Genomic DNA, 20,376 nt, shown 5'->3' on the forward strand with positions numbered 1-20,376 from the left:
ACATGCTGAATCATATAACGTCATTGTGGAACTGGAGTCATGCTCTGGCTTTGTCATTATAATTCTATAAATGATCTTCTCTACCAGGCTTGGGGGGAAAAGAAACAAGCCAGGAATTTAGGGCTAGATGTTAAAAACTATGTAAGTGCCTCATTCCCATTGATGTCAAGGGAAGTTAGGTTTCCAAATACTTCTTTTAAAAAAATCTGGCCCTTAGTCACATTTCTTCTTGTGACAGAAAGCTGCAAAAAATGATGTAATATATCAATGGTCACACTATAATGGTAGATCTATGTAACTGAGTAAAGTGATTTTTTTCTTAAAAAAAACCAAAACACTGACAGTTGCTGCAGCCAAGACTACAATTCTAGAAGACTGTCCTCTGAGTTTATCCAGTCCAAGCATTTTTCAAATGCTCGCTAGGGTCCTTGCATTAAGCAACATTGCCTGATCGCTGCATGCAAGTTTCATATATCTGAATGCAGTGTCAGATGTGACTGCATTTTTACTGAGGTCAAGAAGTGCAAGGCCAGTTTTGTGAATTTGTAGCTTATACAAAAGCAGTGTCTATCTGTGTACCCAAAAGAAATGATGGAGGAAAAGTTAAGCAGTGCTAAAGGCATTAAGGTGATGACCGTTTCCGGCTCTGCATCTTCTCCCATTTAATGCTGGAAATACTACATTCTAACTTCAGTTTAAACCCTCTGATATTATAATACCTAAAAGGTATAGATTAGTCTTTCACAAAGCAAAGATTCCAGCATTCACTTTTATTTTGGGGTTTATGTATACAAAACAAAGGTTTAAAATAATTTTATTCTGACCCATGCTCAAATTCCCTACAAAAAGTATGCAGACGAATAGTCTTTAGAGCAAAGATGAAAAAGTGTGAGGTTTTTAAAATATTTTTGCTAAAATTATAGTAAGGGCCTGATCCTGAGAAGTGCTGAGCACTCACAACTCCCAATGGTCAACACCTCTGCCTCAAGCCACTTTTGTGTGGATTACTATGTTTAGCTTTCTTTAGTGACCCATGGTTGAAAAAGGCAGACTAAGTGGCTTGTTCAAGGTCACACATCAAGTCAGCGACATAGCCAGGATTAAAACTCAAAGTTTCCTAGAACTGAATGATTTCCTAAAAAAAAGGTGATATCGTACTAGTAATTTTGGTTAGTTTGTGTATTGGCTAAGTGTTATCACTAAAATCAGTCGCCATAGGATCACTGGAAAGAGATGGAACCAAATATAAAAAGAGTTGGGTAAAGTTCCAACACAGAGTGGATCCTTGTGCTGGTGCTCTGCCCAGCACTTTTGAGGCACTGAGGATTAGTATGAGGTTTCAGACCCTTGTGGCTCTGCGGGTTTGCTTGGTCATTGGACAGCTTGCATTTGCTTCAATTTGTTTTTAATAAAAGACTTTGAGAAAATTCCTCCCGTAATGATATCTTTGGAATTGCAGAAAGGATTCATGAGACCCTTTTTGGATGTTTGCTAAATATATAGATGGAAAAAAAACAAAACAAAAAAACTCCCCAAACCCAAATGCCTGTGATGCTAGCATATTCTGTTATGCTGCAAAGCCAGTATCTGTGACCTTACTTGGCTTTTACATTTTTGTATGATACAGATAATATTTACTGAATCAAGCCCAGAGATGAAGTTATACATATTTTGGAATACATACACTTAAGTTAGAGTTTGGCATATGCTTATTAAAGTTCAGATGAAGGTGATCCAAGTATCTTTGTGAAAAGACATCATTTCACTGATTGCTGCCTCACTACACCGGTCATGTTTCTCAATATACAGAGAGCAACCATATGGCTTTCCCTAAGAGATTCATTTTAAATTAAGGGAAACAACACAATAAGAAAGAATAAAGTGTCAATGAGAAAAGTGTTTCTCCCTTACACCATTCTGTGCCATTTCTGCCCCCAAAATGGCAGCTGCCCTGGCAGTTAGAGTTTTTAGAAATGTAAAGAAGCAGTACAGAGAAATCAAATTAAATGTTGCGTATCAGAACACACCATACTACTCCCATGTGTTTCTGCAGGATATAGTTTTTACTTTTATTTTGTTTTATTACTCTGCAAATGTGAAAGCTAATAAATAACATGGAGCCATTTCTTGTCTGAGACATCCCATGCCACATATCTAGTCACAACCCCTGAATCATCCTTCCCAGCCTTTCTAAAATCTTAGATCCAGTACTGCTCTATTAATTAGCCTTCCCATCCCAACTTTTAATTTTATTCCATAAGTTTTATTGACACATTGAATGGAAAAATATCACGCTGCTTTACACCCTGATCTCATGACTTGTTTTGTGTGTGTTCATATCAGTGGGACTTGGCCCAGCTGCAGAGGTCCAACTGCTCAGAGCAGGTTGGAGAATTGGGTCCCTACTTTATAAAATGATACAATTTTACAAGAAAAGGGAACCCACTCCATTTATGTAAAATGGACAACTCTTCAGGTAGAGATGAAATGGTTATAGGCATCATAGTAGTTGTAAACTGTATTAATAATGCTCAAAATACAACTTGACAATTTTTTTCCAAAATTGGGACACCAACTACTTTGAAAGGAGTGAAGCTTGAGTGAAATGGCATTGAACAGGTATTCAGAGTGAGTTACTTACACAGTGGAAAGTTGGATGGGAAAAAACAACAAACTGAAAGGTATGAGGTGGAGCACAGGACATGGAAAAGTTACATTCATTTTGCATACCCACTGAATACCAAAATGGTGCATTCATGATACAGTACTTTACTGCTCCACTCAGCATCTGAATGATGTATAACTTATATGATCATTTATACCAAACAATCTCCATGTAACTTTATTGACTTTGGAGTTACACTAGAAGTTTAGTCTAGGCCCTGCAAGTGGATGAAGATGCACACATCTTGTGCAATCAAAATGGACTTCTTAGCTCTGATTTCCAAAAAGGCAAAACATAGCCCTCTCTCAGGGCCTTATATACACATTTCTAATTAATGTGTATGGTTTTGTTTTGTAATGTGTATGATGTGCATGTGTATATAAACACATAGATAAATATCAGTATTTTGGAACTAGACATTATTGTGATTGTGTACTTCAACTGGGAGTGCTGCTGGGACTGTAAAATAAACAGTGCTGAATATAATGGCTCCTAATACTGATAGGGACTTGAAGATGCCTCTGTAATATGTATACATCATAATATTAAGATTGCATATGTTCATTTCACATCTGTCCTTGCTTTGCTTTCCATATGAGCCTAACTGAAAATGAGTTTGTCTTCACCCAGAAATCATATATTTTTTAAGGATCCTATTAATATGAAGATATTTGTTTATTGTAATGGATTTCTGACAATGATTAGCTCAGAAAACAAACAGTTTACATTAAATAAAAGATCTTGGAGAGGAAGCTATTAGCTCAAGCAGTATAACCTTTAGTTCTGGAACATAGCTGACAAAATCTGTAGAAAATATTAGTGATTTCATATGTGCTTCTAGCAGTGATAACAAAGTGTGATTTGAAACATATGGTCAGCACCATATGAGAGGCCAAGATAAATTTCCATTTTTCTTTGTTTCAGAGGAAACAAAATTATCAGCAACTGTCTTAATATCCTGTTTTTTATGGCTACAATTTAGCATATTTCTAAGTCCATTGGAAACACTTTTTTGGCAACATTGAGTACAAATTTATATTAAAATCATAACAAATGAACTTAAACTGATCCTTTCTTTTATACTAGAGACATTGATTTATATAGCATTGAATCAAACGGGACTAACTCTAACTTTAAATGATAGATGTGCTTACATTTTTTAGCTGAAAAGAAGTCCATATGAATAACGTCTATTTTTGAAAATGTATGCACTGATATCCTTCGTCACGCACTGATGCATTCTGATGGGTTTTTCAGGATGTAGGTGGAATTCTTCACCCAATTCTCCTTCTCCACATATGTGAGGCATGGCCATAGTGAAGTGATGGGCAACCTGTGGCCCATCAGGGTAATCCGCTGTGGCTCATCCGGGCCGCAAGACAGCATTTACATTGACCGTCCGCAGACATGGCCACCCGCAGCTCCCAGTGGCTGGGAATGGTGAACTGTGGCCACTGGGAGCAGCGGGTTGCCATGCCTGTGGACGGTCAATGAAAACACTGTCTCGCAGCCTGCCAGCAGATTACACTGATGAGCCTCAGGTTGACCACCACTGCCATAGTGATTGTCACAGGTGGGATAGCCTTTAAGGGAGAGATGGACTTATCCCCCACCTATGACTTATATGCTGCCTAGTAGGTGATCACCTGCTGGTCATTTAGTCCGTAGTAAAGAGGCAAATAAGCAGCCCAGTTGGAGGAGAGAGACCTCAAGGGAGGTCCTGGCTCAGGGGAAAAGGACCTGGAAATTGTCCAAGCAGCAAGAGCTGGTTTATCTGTTTGATTTATGTTGGACTGTTTTAGTTTTGAGAAATAAACCCATCCTTGAAGAAAGAGACTGAAATCCTGTAAGCTGTTGAACTATTTTTAATGCACTATGTTGACCTGTTGGTTTACAGTCCACCTCTACCCAGAACAGACTCTTCAGAGAGATGACCTTTTATGACTCCTCTAATGCAATCAGGGTGTTCCGGGTGTATGAAGGCAGCAGTAGACCTGAACAGGACTGAACATGGCAAGAATGGAAGGAGAGTAAAGGTCACTGGCTTCTCTTTTATTATATAAGTAGGGAAGTTGATGTACTATATTTAGAATTTGGATCTTATGTCTAATTGCAATCAGAATAGTCAGAATAGCATGTTCTTTTGATTCCTCTATCTGTAAATATATATATTTAAAAATCACATGTAGCCAGAAGGTTCTTGGCTAACTACATGTGATAGAGGAACCAAAAGAGCATGCTATTCTGACTAAGGGCATGTTGCAATAATTTGGGCCTACACTTTACCCTAACTGTGAGTTTACTGTGGGAAGTGAAAGTTCATTAAATGTCACAATGACATAGAATGATACATTTTGATGGGGGAGGAGGAGATAGAAAAGGGAGACAGACTGAATTAGTACAAACTAAAAGGTCTACTGATATAATTCAAGGACTGTGTTAAGATCACGCTTGGTAAACAAGAAAAGTGTGGGACCAGAAATCAATGAACCAAAATCGGTATGTTGGAAATTAGGCCTAATTGGTGAACAAAATAAAGGAGGATGGGCTATTCCACCCATCACTCCCATTTTGGTCTTCAAAACCAACAAGAAGTGATTGCAACCGTTTAAGAGAGGGAAGCAGCAAGCTTTACCACCATGACTGCAACCCCGGCCCCCATCTCCTGGAATCTATTGTGATGCTATTGGGCCTTCTTTGTTTTGATCCTAAGAGATGTCCAGACCAGATAGGACCAGAGGGTAGGACCTAGAAGATATTGCCACATCCAGTGGCTTGCTAAATCCCAACCATCATCTGGGATGTGAGACTTTGTCAGTTACCTCCCCTACCCGCACATCTACTGTGTCCTTTTCCTTCCCCAAATTACTTTTTCTCTCTCCTTTTGCCTTCTGTCTAATAAGAGTTCGGCTTAGCTGGCCAAGACTGTATTTTACAAAATTGACCAGAAAGTTTGTGACCAGAAAGACGCAACTAAAACCAATAGTCTATACAGCCTGATGGTGGTACAAGTTTTCCAGGTGTTGGAATGGCTGACAAGACCGTGTACCATGCCTGTGTGTCTCAAGCAGTGAGGTTACAAGTGAACATCAACACCAGCAACAGAAAAGGCATTTTCTATTTTTCTGTTCCTTTTCTGTCCCCTTTTTTGTGTGCGTGTCTTGTTTTGTCTTCTAGGATCAGACTTTAACAGCAGCAGAATCTCCAGCACATCTCAATTAACTTCTCTTTTATCCAAAAGGACAGGTATTATCATTTCTAATCCAAGAGACGGTCAGATGAGGGGGGTTCTTTCTTAAAGCTCTCTCCAGCTGAAGGGAGAATATTGAATATTGTTATAATGAAAGCCTTACTTAATACTTTACATTTAAAATGTTTTAGTTTTTTTCCCCTTTTTCTGTAACTATAATAAAATGCCAGAAGCAGACAGGAGTGGAGGAGCTTCATCACTGCCCTAAACACCAGAGACATAATGGTAACATGATGATGATACAATGTTAAAAAGGACTTTTAGTAGTGTGTTTGCCATGGTATTAAGCAGGATGGGGTCTCTGTATTCTGAACCTTGCTTAGAACTGTTTAATATTGGACAATTTTAGGATTATGTTAACACTTTTGACTCCCTGGGCCCATTTCCTCCATCAAAATCAGTACAACAGGCTACTTTAGATAATGCTAAGAAATTTTACTCCAGATTTCATGTATATATTTCTAGTATTTGTAATCCTAGATCTGAGATTACAGGTCAGGCCCAAACATAGAGGGGGAGTCAAAGGAATATTTTCCAATTCCAATTAAAAGGTTGTTAAACCGTTGGGGAAATTTCAACCAACACCTATAAAAAACAGATGCACTAATGATATTTCACTATTTGGGGCCAAAATCTCTTAAGAAAAAATTGTGAAATTTTGACTCCATCAAATCTGAACCATAGCCTAAATATAACTCATGTAGGATAAAAACGCTGCTTCCTCTAATCAGCTGTAGAATGAATGTTTGTGGCTAATTCCATCCACTTTGAGAGGCCTCTCAGCAAAAAGGAATATGAAATATGGATCCGGAGAGCTTAGTGGAGAATGGAAGTGCAGCAGAAGATACTCAAGTAGAGTTCTGACTGCAATTAGCCATTTAAACACACAAATACAGCAAAATTCTGGAGACCTCTGGGATCTAATGGTTGCAGGGGGGAGATGATATGTTTTCAAAAGTTATTTTTTAAGAATGATACATATGATGTGCCTATAGCTGGACTTTGCAGAGTCAATTAATTCAGAATAGTATCCAGCTGGTATAGAGGTACAGACTTTATCTCTATCATAGTTAAAACAAAAGTTGATCCATTGGGCATAAGGACTGGAGAAGCTTACTGGTTTAAAATATAATAATTACAAAAAGAAGGCACTCTATTAAATTAAAGTCAGAGCTATTCAAATGCATGCTAACAGGCTGCTGTGGCCCTAAAACGTGCCCTTGAAAAGTTGAATGTTTACTGCCGTTGGCTTTAATTCTGTTTTATTTGTTGTTTGCTCCATAGGGGCTGGCACTGAGCATACACTGCTCCTCCTTGACAGGCGCAGGTTGTACACCTCTTTTCTAATGGTTGTGAGGAAAAAGGGATTGAAACCCCCAGAAGTTTGGTTACTAGCATGCCTAAAATTGACATGATTGTGTTTATGCATATGATTTAAACACTACTCAACAATCCCACATGAACCGGTGTTTTGTAGGGGTTCAGGCTTTCTGGGTTTCACACGGAAGCAGCTACCACCTATGAATTCTAGGCATCAAGTCATACAGCATAGTGTTCAACAATATGACATTTGCATCCTAACAAGATGAGTGTTCAACATCATGACAAAATAGGAAGCCTGCAGATCTGAATCTGGTCATGTTCAGGTTCTGTTCAGCAAATTCCCATCTGCCATATTGGAGTGGGCTCAGCTTTCCTCTGATCTGTTTGTCCAGGCTAAAACACCTTTTGTCTATAGTTTCAGTAAAGTCCAAATTCTTGTTACCCTGTCAAAGAAAGCTATCAGGTTGGTTTGACATGATTTGTTCTTGACAAATCCATGCTGACTGTTACTTATCACCTTATTATCTTCTAGATGTTTGCAAATTGATTGCCTAGTTATTTGCTCCATTATCTTCTGGGTACAGAAGTTAAGCTGACTGGACTGTAATTCCCTGGGTTGTCCTTATTTCCCTTTCTATAGCTGGGCACTATATTTACCCTTTCCAGTCTTCTGGAATGTCTCCCGTCTTCCATGACTTCTCAAAGATAATCGCTAATGGCTCAGATATCTCCTCAGTCAGCTCCTTAAGTATGCTAGGATGCATTTCATGAGGCCCTAGTGACTTGAAGACATCTAATTTGGCCAAGTAATTTTTAACTTGTTCTTTCCCTATTTTAGCCTGTTCTGTTCCTACCTCATTTTTGCTGGCATTCAGTACGTTAGATGTCTAACCACCACCAGCATTCTTGGTGAAAACTGAAACAAAGAAGTCATTAAGCACCTCTGCCATTTCCACATTTTCTGTTATTTCCCCCGCTTCTCATTGAGTAACAGATCTACCCTGTCCTTGTTCTTCTTCTTGCTTCTAATGTATTTGTAGAATGTTTTCTTTTTACCCTTTATGTCTCTGGCTAGTTTGATCTCATTTTGTGCCTTGGTCTTTATAATTTTGTCCCTACATACTTGTGTTATTTGTTTATATTCATCCTTTGTAATTTGACCTAGTTTCCACTTTTTGAAGGACTCTTTTTTGATTTTTAAATAATTGAAGATCTCCTGGTTAAGCCAGGGTGGTCTCTTGCCATACTTCCTATCTTTCCTACGCAGTACCATAGTTTCCTCTTGTGCCCTTAATGTCTTTTTGAAAAAACTGCCAACTGTCTTTTATTGTTTTTCACCTTAGACTTACTTCCCAGAGGATTTTACCAACCAACTTCCTGAGTTTGCTAAAGTCTGCCTTCTTGAAATCTATTGTCTTTATTTTGCTGTTCTCCCTCCTACCATTCCTTAGAATCACGAACTCCGTCACTTCATGATCACTTTCACCCAAACTGTCTTCCACTTTCAAATTCTCAACCAGTTTCTCCCTATTTGTCAAAATCAAATCTAGAACAGCCTCTCCTGTGGTAGCTGTATCCACCTTCTGAAATAAAAAAAATGTCTCTAATACATTCCAAGAATTTATTGGATTATCTGTGCCCTGCTGTGTTGTTTTCCCAACAGATATCTGGGTAGTTGAAGTCCCCAATCACCACCAAGTCCTGTGCTTTGGATGATTTTGTTAGCTGTTTAAAAACATAAACAATACTTGCCTGAAAAACTGGCAACACTTCTTCTGCAAAATGTCACATGGAGTTTTTCACCATTTTAGGAGAATGAGCCCTTCAGAAGCAAAACACTCGGTTTGCAAAAAAGCATGCAAAGTATTGAATTTTTACTCCATCTCTTTCTTCAAATTGGCAGATTTTTTTACTTGGAAATAAGTTAATTGACCCAACAGCTCTGTTTTAGGAGTGGAAAACTTTAGGAAAAGTGGAAATTTTCAGCTACGTGAATCTTATATTTAAGGCCCTAATCTTGCAAACTAGAGTTGCTAAGCATCTGGTTAAAGGCACTGCTGACTGGGTGGTTAAAAGTCTGGTCGGCAGCACAGCAGGACTAAGGCAGGCTCCCTGCATGCCCTGGCTCTGCGTGGCTCCATAAGCTGTCAGCATGTCTGGCTCCTAGGTACAGGGGTGGCTACAGTGGCTGTGTGTGCTGCCCCAGCCGTGAGTGCCAGTTCCACAACTTCCATTGGCCAGGAACTGTGGCCAATGGGAGCTGCAGGGGTGGTGCCTGCAAGGGCAGGCAGTGCCACAGAGCCCTGTGGCCTCTCTGCTCAGGGGCCAGATAGGCTGACCACTTCTGGGAGCCGCCTTAAATAAGTGCTGTCTGGGCAGAGCCCACATCCTGAACCTCCTCCTGCATCTCAACCCCCTGACCCATGTAGGAACCCCATCCTGCACCCTAACTCCCTCCCAGAGCTCACCCCCAACCCTCTGCCCCATCCCTGAGCCCCTTCTAGCACCCCAAACTCATCTCTGGCCCCACCCCAGAACCCCCACTCCTAGCTAGAGCCTGAACCCCCTCCCACATCCCATACCCCTCTGCCCCAGCCTAGAGCCCTTTGGTCTAGCCTGGAGCCTCCTCCTGCACCTCAAACCTCTCATCCCTGCCCCCACCTCAAAGCCCACACCCCCAGCCAGAGCCCAACCCCTGGCCCTAGTCCTATGAAAGTGAGTGAGGATGAGGGAGAGTGAGCAGGGACAGGACCTCAGAGAAAGGCAGAACAGGGGCAGCACCTCAGGGAAGGGGTGGGGCAAGGGTGTTTGGTTTTGTTCAGTTAGAAAGTTAGCAACCCTACTGCAAACTCTTACTTGCATATTTAACTTCACTCTCATGACTGGACCCAATGAAGTTACATGTAAGCATTTGCAAGACCAATAGCTGTTTTCAGTACATTTTTATTTATTTTTATTCTTAAATATAAAAAGTCCTTGTGCCTGCACAGTAGGTTTCAGACTTGTGATGGACTTGAGATCCCATGATGTGACAAACATTCAGCTTACTCTCTCTGGGAATTGTTATATTTTTTTACTGCAGGACAAGAGCCTGAAAGACTCCTTTTTACTTCATTGGACTTTGGTCACCCCTTCTACACCCAAAGTACTACTTTTGTTTGTCAGTAACAGGAAATAAAACACCAATGAAATGTGACAATATTTATTTAAAGTATTCTTGTAAATATTTCACACGTCTACTTTGAGATTAATTGTTGCTCCTGTGTGTTGCACATAGTCACTGTGCCAAATTCTGTTAGCAAGGTAAGATTTTGCAGACATCCTCAAGTTTCCTCTCTTCCATTTCCATTGTAGCTGTTACCATAGAAAATACATCCCTTCTTTCAGAGAATATGGTTGTAGGGAAGTTGTATAAATGTACATACATGGGGGTGTAAACTATGTGCTACTTTATGTAGTAATAGTACTACACCTTTTATCCAGAGAGTTTCAAATTCCCTAGAAACTGACTTACACATTTCCAGATATTTTAATTCAGAAGCCCCAGATTCTTTGAGTGTTTTCCCATCTATTTTTCACTGACTGTGCATCTGTATTCTGGGCATTAGACTTCTGAGGCCTGTGATTTACAGTGTCCACTGGAGACCATGCCTGCACCTTGAGAGTCCTTGTGCCTCCCACTTGACAGCAGAAAGGGTAAGGTGACCCCTAACTATCACTCAGTTTCTCCTCACCACCTGGGGCTGCGATTTGTCTGCAGTATCTGAGAGACACTCACTCACTGTGCAGCCATAATACCCTTTGCAAATAGTTAGTTAGTTAAGGCCGCAATCCTGCAAACAACTTATCTGCATGCTTAACTTTGCTTTGCAAATTGGTAGTTTAGTAATAAGATTAGTGTAGTGTTTCCATTTTCCTTCTCCCTATTTTGATTTAGTCTCTCACTTTGGAAACTCGCTTCCTGCAAAGACTGCCTGGTATCAGGTTCTACCTTCCCTAGCAGAACAGAAGTCTCTAGAGTTTGAAAATTGCCCCTGTTGCAAGGCAGTAATGCCTCTTAATGATGGTCCCACCAGGTGCCTTGTGTAGGGGGAAAGACATTGACAGGAAGAAAGGGAAGGAGGAGGATCTGGGGAACTACAGGTCAGTCAGCCTCACCTCAGTCCCTGGAAAAGTCATGGAGCAGGTCCTCAAGGAATCAATTTTGAAGCACTGAGAGGAAAGATTAGGAATAGTTAGCATAGATTCAACAAAGGCAAGTCATGCCTGACTAACCTATTTGCCTTCCATGATGAAATAACTGGCTCTGTGGATGAGGGGAAAGCAGTGGATGTGTTATTCCTCGATTTTAGCAAAGCTTTTGATATAGTTTCCCACAGTATTCTTGCCAGCAAGTTAAAGAAGCATGGGCTGGATGAATGGACTATAAGGTAGATAAAAAGCTGGCTAGATCATTGGGCTCAACAGGTAGTGATCTCCGTGTCTAGTTGGCAGCCCATATAAAGCTGAGTACCCCAAGGGTCGGTCCTGGGGCCGGTTTTGTTCAATATCTTCATTAATGATCTGGAGGATGGCATGGACTGTACCCTCAGCAAGTTTGCAGATTACCACTCCTCCCAGAGTAGTGTCAGATTCTCAGGAGGATAGGGATAGGATACAAAGGGACCTAGACAAATTAGAGGATTGGGCCAAAAGAAATCTGATGAGGTTCAACAAGGACAAGTGCAGAGTCCTGCACTTAGGATGGAAGAATCCCATGCACTGCTACAGACTAGGGACCGAGTGGCTAGGCAGCAGTTCTGCAGAAAAGGACCTAGGGGTTACAGTGGACGAGAAGCTGGAGATGAGTCAGCATGCCCTTGTTGCCAAGAAGGCTAACAGCATTTTGGCTGTATAAGTGGCAGCATTGCCAGCAGATCGAGGGACATGATCATTCCCCTCTATTCGGCGCTGGTGAGGCCTCATCTGGAGTACTGTGTCCAGTTTTGGGCCCCACACTACAAGAAGGATGTGGAAAAGTTGGAAAGAGTCCAGCAGAGGGCAACAAAAATGATTAGGGGGCTGGAGCACATGACTACAAGGAGAGGCTGAGGGAACTGGGATAATTTAGTCTGCAGAAGAGACGAATGAAGGGGGATTTGATAGCTGCTTTCAACTACCTGAAAGTGGGTTCCAGAGAGGATGGATCTAGACTGTTCTCAGTGGTAGCAGATGACAGAACAAGGAGTAATGGTCTCAAGTTGCAGTGGGGGAGGTTTAGGTTGGATATTAGGAAAAAACAGTTTCACTAGGAGGGTGGTGAAGCACTGGAATGGGTTACCTAGGGAGGTGGTGGAATCTCCTTCCTTAGAGGTTTTTAAGGTCAGGCTTGACAACCCTCTGGCTAGGATGATTTAGTTGGGGATTGGTCCTGCCTTGAGCAGGTGGTTGGACTAGATGATCTCCTGAGGTCCCTCCTAACCCTGATATTCTATGATTCTATGACAGGTGCTCACTTTGTAAATTGTTCTCAAAGAAAATCCAAAAAGCTAGGGAGACAGCTGATGGACAAATCCATGCATTGCTCCTCAGACCCCACGATCTCTGGGGCTGAATAGCTGGAGCAATTATTTAAAAGTGTTTTCAGATGGACATCCTTCTCGGCTGCTAATAGCTCTTACATCAGGGGGAAAAAGCTTTCAGATCCTCAGGGGAAGAGATCTAGCTCTCCTTCATGGGACTAACTCAATTGCTCCTCACCACCAAATCTTCCTGTTTAACCTCAGAAAAGGATAGTGCAAGGCCTAAAAAGGATCCCTCTGCAACTTACTCGCACTCCAATCACTGAGCCTCAGTACAGATCTCCTCTGAGTGAAAAACGTAGCCTAGTATCAGCCACATGGCACCAAAGTACATGCTACTGCCACTTTCACTACTACTCCATTACCAGTGCTGTCAATTCACCAGACTTCAGTACCAGCATTTTCAGTAAAGGAACTTAAATGGCACCAGGAGACCTGTCTTCGTGGTACCAGACCCTTAGCTATCACTTAGGTAACCCCTCCAGTGCTCAATGCTTCACAGACCTGAGTACCAACTATAAGTCACATTCAGTGAGGGTTGGAGTACCAAAACAGAGCTTTGTGTTATGGAGATAATAGAACTGGGATACTCCACCCAGTTTCTCACCCTTTCCTTCCTTAGCCAAGAAATATTTACTAATTATGGTCAACTCACTGTAGATCTTTTTGCAATGCCAAACAGCAAAAAATATTTAGACACGTGCTCCAGTGGAGATCAGGATAATAGATCCATAGATTCCAAGGCCAGAAGGGAACACTAACTTTCTAATCTGACCTGCTGTATTCCAGGCCATAGAGTTTTCCCCAAATAATTCCTGTTTGGACTGGAGCATATCTTTTAGAAAGTCTTGATTCAAAAGTAGCCAGTTATGGAGACTCTGCCATTAATTAAACTCCTAGCAACTACCACCATCAAATTTGGCCACTGCTTGTGAAACACCATCAGTGGAATATACATGGAGAACCACTTGAAGAAGAAACAGACACTTATGGTATTACTGTGGTTCTTTGAGATGTCTGTCCATACGTATTTCACAATCCATCTGCCTTCTCCACAGCTACAGAGTCTTGTAACATCTGGATTCTGTATTGGAGAAGGAATGGCTGGACAGCTGGGGTTGCCCTGCCCTTGATGTCCTCTGGTGGGAGCCATGAGGACACTCAGGGTCCAAGCATAGCCTCCAACAGACACTGTTGGCCAAAAGAATCTGAACTCAAGTGCACAAGGCACATATATGCCATTAGTGGCACATATATGGACAGCATATCAACAATACCCACAGTTACTGTAAGGTAAGTAACCTGTTTCTTTTTTTAACTTGAATTACTCCCCTCTGTAGCTTTAAATAGAGAGCAGCTAATCTATTTAAATTTACTTCCCTATCACCAGCACAGTGGCGGTTTGTCATTAAGGTGCAGTACTAAACAGGGATGTGTGGCTTCTATTTACAGATTGCAAGATAAAGGGCTCAGCCTGTTTAGGAGAAAGTTCAACTGGTTGCTGAAGTACAAACATACTCACACAGTAATTCTCCCCAACAAACTACAAAAAGAAAGTGCCACTACACCTAACACTGCTAGAGAGAGTTATAGAAATGACCGTGTATTGGATAATGCCCAGTTTACATCAGGCAGTGTGAATTTAAAATAGTCAAAGAAATCAACTGCACTATTACTGCAAGATCTAATTTATCAGCTGCATCCGTTTCTAAGGGTATATCTGCACTTCAATTAGATTCCCATGGTTGGCCTGTGCCAGCTGACTTGGGCTTGCAGGATTGGTTCTTACAGCTCAGGCTAAGGGGCTGTTTAATTGTCATGTAGATGTCTGGGCTTGGGATGCAGTCTGAGCTCTGGACCCTTCCATTTCGCAGGGTCCCAGAGGCTGGGCTCTGGCCTAAGACCAAATGTCTACACTGCAATTAAACAGCCCCTTTGCCCAAGCCATAAGAAACAATCTTTGTTACTAACAGCATATGCCTATGTGTTCTTGTTAATCCCTTTGGCATGGAGTACTCAAAGAATCGCCCAGTGAGTTTCCATGTTCAGAACAAGAGGTTTTTATTGGGTTTGCAGAGTCTTGTGAAAGGTTCAAGCAGATTTTTTTTGTCTCCTCACACTTCATCTCCTTTTATTTACAAAGGAGAGGAAAACAAATTACATGAAGCAGACCCTCGGTGAAGTTAAAGAACATTTACAAGCAGCTTTTTGCTCTCCAGTCTCTAGGTAAGTTTCTTCCCCCTTCCAGTTGTTTGGCTAGTGGCACTCTAAACTTGTTGCCAGGACAGCCAGCCCTGCACTGGAGAGACTACTCCTTTGCTGCCTTGCACCCTGTGTAGATATTTGCACCAGTGCAAAAGGGGTGTAAAAATGGTAGCATTTTACAAGCACTTTGAAAAATGTGACTGACTACAAAGGGATCAAGGCCTGGGGGAAATAAGGCTCAGAGAGCTCTGCTCACCTCTTTGTACCCTGATTTACAATATATTCCATCTAATCTTTTTGTTATCAAAGGGCTAGCAAGATTTTATTTCTCAGTTACAGACACAAAACACCAATCCAATAATGCTAAGCTCTAATTCCAATGGATCCAATAAACCATTCAGGTATTAACGTAAATAATAATACAATTCCTTATACAATCAATAAACCTTTACCCCTTTTAAATCCAGGTCTTGAGCCTCATAAGAAAAATCCAGATGAAAAGAACAAAAATGTTCCCCCCCCCCCCTTTAGAATTCCTAATAAACTGTTCCTCCCGCAGTCATTCTACTTTCCAGAGGCACAAAGTTTGTTCCTGATTTTTCTACTCTCAAACTGCAGAATAGCTTAGGTGTTAGGGCAGGCGTGTTTGGTTACAAGGGGACAGACAGGGACAGTTTTAACTCCCTCTTCAATTAATTCTTGTGATTTCTTCTGAAGATGATCTCTAATGCTTTCCTTCAAGTTTTTCCTTAATCTGTAATTGCCCTGGAAGATGGAAAAAGAAGAAGCTCAGATCAATTATAATAGAGGGCTGAGATACATTCAGACCAGGATTAAACCGCTAGGTCAGGCATATACATAGCCTAAAAGAAATTGTAGGCAATGGCCCTGATTCTTTACTGCCTAAACACCTCATTATTCTGATTTGGGAGCATTTTACCACCCAGCTGGCACAAGTGTAGTGACTATACTGGGTGCAAGGCAGTGGAGAATCAGGCTGGATATCTTTTTTCTAGCTCCAGTGCTACATGAGGAGCCCCTCATACCGGGCCAAAAACCTTTTTAAGATGTTTGAGTTTGTGCCAAAAGAAGCATGGTTTTATTTTGCCTCAATAAAAATTTGGAATGCTTCTTGGTTTTTTCCATGTGCTCTCTGAAATAGTCCTCTTAAATATCATCAGTAACCCCTGACATGCAGATCCATTTGGCAGGCCCCCAGAAGAAAGTCATTTAAACAAACAAGTAGTGATTTTTACACTGTTTTCCCCTTAACAGTAGGAGCGTACAATAAATTTTGAAAACCCACACATGTGGACACTGAACTTTTGTCCTAATGTTAATACATTGTAGCTTCCAGCTGACCTCAGTGGACTGTGGAATGAGCTGAGGGCTTCTTTGAGGACAAAGACGACAAGCAGTCAGGACAGTATGGCAGACTGAGCAGGATCAACAGGGAATGATCCAGGGGAAAGACTTTGAGTGGCCAGAACCTGGGGGAAAAATACAGGACCTATAAGGGTGCTGGGTAGCCCCACAATCTAGCAGAAACACTTGTGGGGGTAGGGGCCTGTGGTATACTTCAGATAGGGGCAGCCTGGGCACACTAAATGGCACTGTCTGGTGATGGAATATTATTATCTAGGCTGTTTCTACAGCAAGACCAGATAGCAGGATTCCATTCAGAAAGTCAGGGAGGCCTAGCCATGGATGGTACCAGTTAGGTTGGGAGGAACAGTTGTTAAGGGACTTGCAGACTTGGGTTGTAGGTACACTTTTGCCCAGAAAAGTCAGTTGGGGTAAATAATTTAGACCCACATCTCCCAGTACACATCTCATATATCCATGGCAAGATTCATGTCTACCCAACAGCAGAAGTCAAAGGTTCACAGTCAGAGAGCTCAACTGTGTATCAGGGTGATGAAGAGTTTCCCCTTGGCCAATATTTCTGGGGAGAGACTGGTATGAGGGCTGAGAAATCTAACAGCTGGGACTAGAACAGCCCAGGACTGAAGGAGTCTGAGGTCAACCAGAAAAGGAAATAAGAGTATTAGGAACCAGAGTAAAGATGGCAAATCGAGGCTGAGATGGCTAGCATGACCATTCCCAAGGACTGAATCAGCAGCTTAGTAAGTGTAAACAAGAGTTGGATGACGTAAGCACCTCATGAGGTGGTGAGGATAGAACATTAACCAGCAAGTGGTGGTAGAAGAGGAATGAGACCAGGTTCAGGTAGAGGCTAAAGAAGAGTAGTAACAATGCTTTATCCTGCAGAAAAAATTAGGCTGGCCTCAGACAGACAAGAATCAATGAATAGAGGCTAATTGGAACCCAAACTCAGTAGTGTACCATGGGGACTGTAAAGGAGCAGACTCACCCCTGCAGCACCTCCTGCTGGTCATTGGGAATTAGCTCTTTTCCAGCATAGAGCACCCTCTGCAGGCCAGTGATCCACCATAGCTCTGGCCCCCCATGTCTCTCACAGACCCCAGTGCCCCTTTCTCTAGGGTTTTGCCCCCTGGCAGTACCCCCACACTCTGCCTCTGGGTCTCCCCTTCCAGGGAAACCCCCAACCCACTATCCCCACCTTGCCTCAGTCTGGGCTACTATCAGTTATCTCTAAGCCCCTGCTCCCTGGGGCAGACTGCAGCATAAAGGCCACCCATCATAGGCAAGGGGGTTCAGACCTGCTGCCTTCCTCTACCTCCCAGTAACTCTATGGGCCTTAGATCAGGCCCTACAGCCTAAGGAGATGCCAGCCTCAAGCACCCCTGCTCAGCCTACTCCTTCTACAGCACTGCACCACCCTCAGTACCCAGCCAGGCCCTACTCTCTCCCAACCTGGAAGAAAAACTCCTTATACTGCTGGCTCACTGCCTTTTTATACAGGCCAGCTGGGGCCTGATGGGTGTGGCCCAGCTGTGGCTGCTTCCCCAATCAGCCAGCCACAGCCACAGCCTTCTCCAGGGCTGCTTTTAACCCATTCTATTTTAGGAGCAGGGTAGTCACCATTGCTACAGGGACCTAAACAGAGTGTTAGACCCAGCAGGGAACTGTGGGGACCCAGAGAGAGTCCCAGACTCAGCAAGGTACTATGGAGAGCCAAATGGATTTCTAAAGGGTACTGTAAAAGCCTAGAGTCCTAACAAGAGCCAGATTGGATTCTGCGTTAAGCAAACTAGTATGAGGACTCAAACAGAACCACCCCAACAAACAGAGGCCCAGATGAAGGGTCAGGAATAGAAATAGGATTCTGGTAGGGGGAAGGAAGTAGTGGATATCTATGTTATGGCTCCTATCCTGAGGACTGGTGAGCTTATAGCTTGACTGGAAGCGAATGCAAATTACAGAACCTCCAACTCAAGAAAGAACAAATTGCCACAGATCTCTTGTTCACTATGCAGGAAAAAGGATATTTACTTCTCATAGCTTATGAACTTGAGACTAAAATAGAAATTCTACACTCGGACAGAGAAAGGCCTCTGCATGCAGAGACCTTACAGTTTTCACTACTTGGACTTCATGTTGCTTGTGTCCAGTGAATCTGGAGACGTGACTCTGACCCCACTGTATAAGACTCTGGGTGACTGAGAGTAGGGGTTTGTGCTGGAGTGACTGTCACCTAGGACTGGGAGAACACTTTGTGACCTAGAGGAATTTAGGTGAAATGCTGTGTGAGGTGTTCATGATATGGTGAAAGATTAAGGGGAATGTTTTGGTTAGGCTGGGGAAACTTTGGGATCATGAAGTGTGTTATAAAGAATGTCTTTGTAAACAGAATAGAGAAGAAACAAGTTTGCGGGGTTTTGTTCTCTCTTCCTCCCTAAAAAGAGGGGAGGTGTGTCATAGGGTCCCTGGTCCCTGTGAGTAGAGCTGAGTCAGAGCAGGTGGGCCCATTCAAGTCAATTAAAGCAGGCTGGTCTATACCTGAGCCTACAAAAGACTGGAAATGAGAGGTGGTGGGAGGATGGTTGATGTAGGCTGAGCCTGGGGAAAAGAAACAAAGCCACAATGGAGTGGTGCTCATTCCAGGGGGTGGTACCTTAAGCAAGAGGCTAGGTGCTCAGAGAAGCAGCCCTGTGGGGGAACAGCTCCAGGAAGGGAGCTGACCTGGCTAGAACTGGGAAGCTGCCAGAGCCAGGAGTACTAGAGATCCCTAGGAGAGGTGGCCCTGAAGTCTGAGACAAAGGAGTAAGGTAAAGATTGTTCTCTGTTTACTTGTCTGTCTTAAGAAAATAAGCCAACTTTAAGGAGAGTGGGAATGGCAGTGTGTGTGCTTGGAAGCTGGGGAGAAGCTCTGCCCAATGACACTTACCAGGAGGTAGATTGCTCTCATTTCTGTTTATGGACATACAAGTGAAAATGGGGTAAAGAGTTCTAATGACTGTGGTGGAAGGGTATTCCATGTTCCTGCTATTATGGGATGTGAGCTTGCTAAGTCACCCCATCATATGATGAAATGGATGCTGCCCTTTTGAAAGCCTACCACTAATTTTGTCCATTTGAGTATTTCTTATAACTTACAGACCTCTATTATCTCTTTTCAATGTTAGTTCTATATCTTAAGTCTATTTGAGTCTTTGCTGTCACTTATGAAAGTTATGAAAGCAGTAAATTATTTCTCTATATTAGGTATTCATAAGGTACCTGTCATCTTGCCTTGAGTGCCAATCATTTAGCACCCGTGAGTACATTTTACATGGAATAGTCTAGCTATATAGTCAGAGATCAATAAAATATTATTAAAAATTACATATTTTCAGAGGGAAATCTTGCTATATTGGTTGGCAAGGGCACACCAAGCTGAACGTAGGTATTTGATTGCTATCTGCCTTTAGCTGCAACTACCCTCAGCAATGAAGGCATTAATAATCTTGAATTTACAGTGAAAGTTTTTTTGAACTAAATTTGTATTAGTGAGGTTAACAGGATTCAAATTATTACAATAAAATATGAAGGGAATGAATAATAATTAATCTTTTTAATGTCTGCTTAATTTTTTTTTCTTCCAGCTTCATTGAAGCAGAACAGATTTTTTTTTTTTTGCAGTGCTTTTCAAAGCATGAGTAAGAAGCAGGCAGACATATAGTATTCTATGTGAGCTTTGATATTCCTCAGGTTTTTTTTGTAGTTGCAGCCTTAGTAACTTAAAGTGAAAGAACAAAAATTTTGGCTACTGGACCAGGGAAAGGTCAAAACAGATGTTAAAAGGTGAATTCACTTCAACAGTGCCATGTTGCTCATAATTTATAAATTGACGGTTACAACTGAAATTAACATTTTGAGTTAATCCGTATTCTTTTGCCTTCAGCTATCATTCTTGAGAAGTGAACTCCTTTATGACACTAATTGTACAAGGAAGCTCAGCCACTAAG

Source organism: Lepidochelys olivacea, assembly GCF_965140295.1.
Source record: "Lepidochelys olivacea isolate rLepOli2 genome assembly, chromosome: 4".
NCBI lineage: Eukaryota > Metazoa > Chordata > Testudines > Cheloniidae > Lepidochelys > Lepidochelys olivacea.